This window comes from Glycine soja, chromosome 11 (genome assembly GCF_004193775.1).
Source record: "Glycine soja cultivar W05 chromosome 11, ASM419377v2, whole genome shotgun sequence".
NCBI lineage: Eukaryota > Viridiplantae > Streptophyta > Magnoliopsida > Fabales > Fabaceae > Glycine > Glycine soja.
Window position 1 is genome coordinate 20,327,304 of NC_041012.1, and position 3,339 is coordinate 20,330,642.

Below are 3,339 nucleotides of genomic sequence, written 5' to 3' on the forward strand. Positions count from 1 at the left end.
TTTAATTTTGGTTTTTGACACTTATTTTTAATTCTTAATCAATTAGTAAATTTTGTATTTGTTTCATGATAAATATTTTTTATTTTTTATTAATACAGGCTAAAAAAATTTGTTAATTTATTAAGAAGTAAAAATAATTTTTTTTTTAATTTATCAGGAATTAAAATAAAACATAAAAAATAAGAAATAAAAGTGCAGGAAGTCAACACAAAATAAAAATTTATCAAGAGACAAACATAAAAATCAAATATTTATTAGGAATAAAAATATATTTAAATAAAAAATAAACATGGTACATTCTCAAAAAAAATTTAAATAAATATAACGAAATAATTAATTGAAAAAATAAAATAGTCTACAACTTGTTGATCTCAGATGGGTAACCAAAGGATACATGGTGAACTATATATATGTGGATTTGAAAACTGAGAAGAGGAAACTAAATAAATACTTACAAGTACTGGTTTCTCAACTGAACATGCTTATCAAACAAAGGATGCTTCTTCTGTCATATGCACATTTACGTGGTGTCTAAGAAGGGAATACTTAAATTTTTCTCTTCAACCAAGTACTAATTTGGAAGAACATACAGAAACTAAAAACCAAACACCAGGTCCTCGCCATAACTAACACTTACATTTCTTCATTTGCTTCTTCAATTCAAACTGAGCAAGTGTGAAGGTATATTAACGGTTACTAACTGAAAGATGTAGAAAACCCAAGATAAAGATAACAGAAAAGTGGAAAAATTTGTGAGGAGGAGAATTAAAGTTAACAAATTTACTTCAATAAAAAGATTTTGACAAAAGAAATTTTATTCCAATCATCCTAGGTAGACTAATTAATAATGGCATACAACTTTAAACTATTTACTATATCCCGTTTAGCCAAACATACCTTTTTAGCTTTCATCTTTGACAGCTTTATAAAATGCAGAATCATTTTCAATCACTTCAACTCTATAAACCACCCGAATGATCCAAAAGTTATTGAATTTCTGCAGCCACTGGCTCTCCCCACCCGTATATATTTTTCCTCAGTCTTTAACAAATTCGTCTAAGGTCGTGCAATATATATAGTCCCTTCCTGATTACAGGAACGATCTTGACCTATCATCATCATGTGAGTTACATGTCAGATTGCAACTGCATGTGTTCCAGATGGTTTAGATGCCTGCAAGAATATTAACAGATTTATAGATTCATGTGATATAAGTATGTTTAGATAAAATTATGTGAAAATGAGTGAAATATTATTAAACTATATACTAACCTTGATAGGACTGAAGCAAAATACTGAGCGACAAATAATGAAAGAAACATGTAGTTTAAAACAAAATTATGCCAATCATACGAACAACATACCAATGAAAGCTTTAAAAAAAATAATAAAAACATATTCAAGAATTTCAACGATAAAGAGTCTCCCTGAGATTTTAGATTACAGTAGACAGCTTTACAAACAATGAAGCAAATTTCTTTCCCATTATTGCTCTTGTAATGATTAATTATATCAGCATTATGGAGCAGAGACCTGAAGAACTACACTCTTACATCAAATTTACCATTAAATGGATAAGGAATTGGGGATCTAAAGGAGGCAATGGGACGGGTCAGGGTACGGGCGCAAAAGTGGCCGGTTTAAAATTTTAATGTCCGTTCCCATTTTTGTCGGATTTTAGCGGGTTAGGATATATTCATGGGTAATCCATTACCCTCTTTCTTATAATTTTACTTTACTTATATATTTTAAATAAATTATATATTAAATTTTTAATTGTAGTTTAATTTATACAATATATAAATATAATAAATAACAAAGAGATGAAAGTTAAAACAATTAAGAATTCAATTATATTTTTAGTTAAATATATATTTTTAAGTTTGTTATTTACTTATTTAATTATTAAACTAATTGATTTATATTTTCAAAAATTATAAGAATAAAATCTTTAATATATATTATGTATATATATTTTGTGAAAAAAAAATATAAAAAATATAATAGTGACATGTATGGGTATAAATTGACACAGATTCTCTCATTCTCGCTTAAAGATTTTAGATAATATTTATATCCGTACTCATGGTCAAAGCAAATATTTCTACTTAAATTCGGAGTGGATATGAGATTATGTCATTTAAAATGTTAGGAACAGAGAATTGCAAATAACTATAATTGAAAGAAAAAGGACTGTGTTTGAGTCCAAAATGATGAGAAACACAGGCAATGAGAGAGATTAGTACCAAAAAAAATGGTAAAAAAGATTAGTTTCATTGAAAATAACCGAGAAAAAATAATCAAGGTACCCAAAATGCCATATTAGAAGCTTCACCATTCACCAGTGTTTCCTAGTTGCACAATGCCTTTCTTTTATTGTTCACATTAGCGTTGAATTCTTCCGTGCCCATGGCAATGGCTATTTCTTTTGCATTTCAATTCCAACATGTCAAATCAAATACTGCTCAACCAATTTGTGACACGTAGAATTGAGAAATAAATTGCGTATGAAAAGTGCACACCTTTGATCGAGGGTTTTCTTGAATTGCTCAATGCAAAGCCATTTATTGGCTTTTCTCTCCCTAATGTGTATGAATCTGAAATTTTTATATATCCTTGAGTGAGTGAAAATGCAGAGTAAAAAATTGAAGCGTAGGAGAGTATTGAAAAAAAAAATCTCTTGCTAGAACAAAATACATAGTATGCCAACGCCAACACATCAAGTGGGTGAAGCACCACCCAACAAAATCAGCAACCGCTTTTCCCACCTGTTTAAAAGTGAAGAAAAAAGTCATTTTTTTATTCAAGAAAAAAAAAAGGAAATTTTACGATGGGATCTTAACAAAACCTGGAACTTTAGAATAATAAAGCATTTAAAACCCAGACGCCGAAAATTGATTTAAAAAATGAGATTCGTATAGAATGAAGAACAATGTGTTGCGGTTTGGCGGAAGAAGAGGTATGACTGATACTTGAGTTCTCACATGTTGAATTTGGTATCCAGAGAAGAGGCAAAGAGGTGAGGTTGAGTAGAAACTATGAGAATGTGCGGTTACATTTTTTTCGTATGTGGAAGAAGATAATTTGAGAAAAACAATTTTTATCGAGAGTAGAGGGATTACTGGTGTGCCTGTTACTCTGTTCGAAGAGAAAAAGTTGTCACACACTTGGAAGAGAATGGGCAATTATCCTTGTATTAATTTAACTTTGTTTTGTTATTTTTTTTATGGAAAATATTCAATTTAGTTCATGAATATGTAAGGTGCTAATATTTGGAAATTTATAAAAAAATAAAATTTTGTCCTCAATTTGTAAAAAGATGACAAATTTGTTTCATCC

General features: G+C 29.1%; 1 long non-coding RNA gene across 4 annotated transcripts; it reads right to left on the bottom strand.

The window, feature by feature from the left end:
* Positions 1-303: 303 nt before the first annotated feature.
* LOC114377189 lies at positions 304-3,125 on the bottom strand. 4 transcript variants are annotated; one of them, XR_003659049.1, is made up of 5 exons: positions 2,985-3,125; positions 2,698-2,768; positions 2,523-2,597; positions 898-1,173; positions 304-700 (listed from the first exon to the last, which is right to left on the bottom strand). It is a non-coding gene; the product is annotated as an uncharacterized LOC114377189 (long non-coding RNA). The 4 variants fall into 4 exon arrangements; XR_003659047.1 differs by having other exon boundaries at positions 2,849-3,125; XR_003659048.1 differs by having other exon boundaries at positions 304-665; positions 2,698-3,125.
* Between the last annotated feature and the right edge of the window lie 214 nt (positions 3,126-3,339).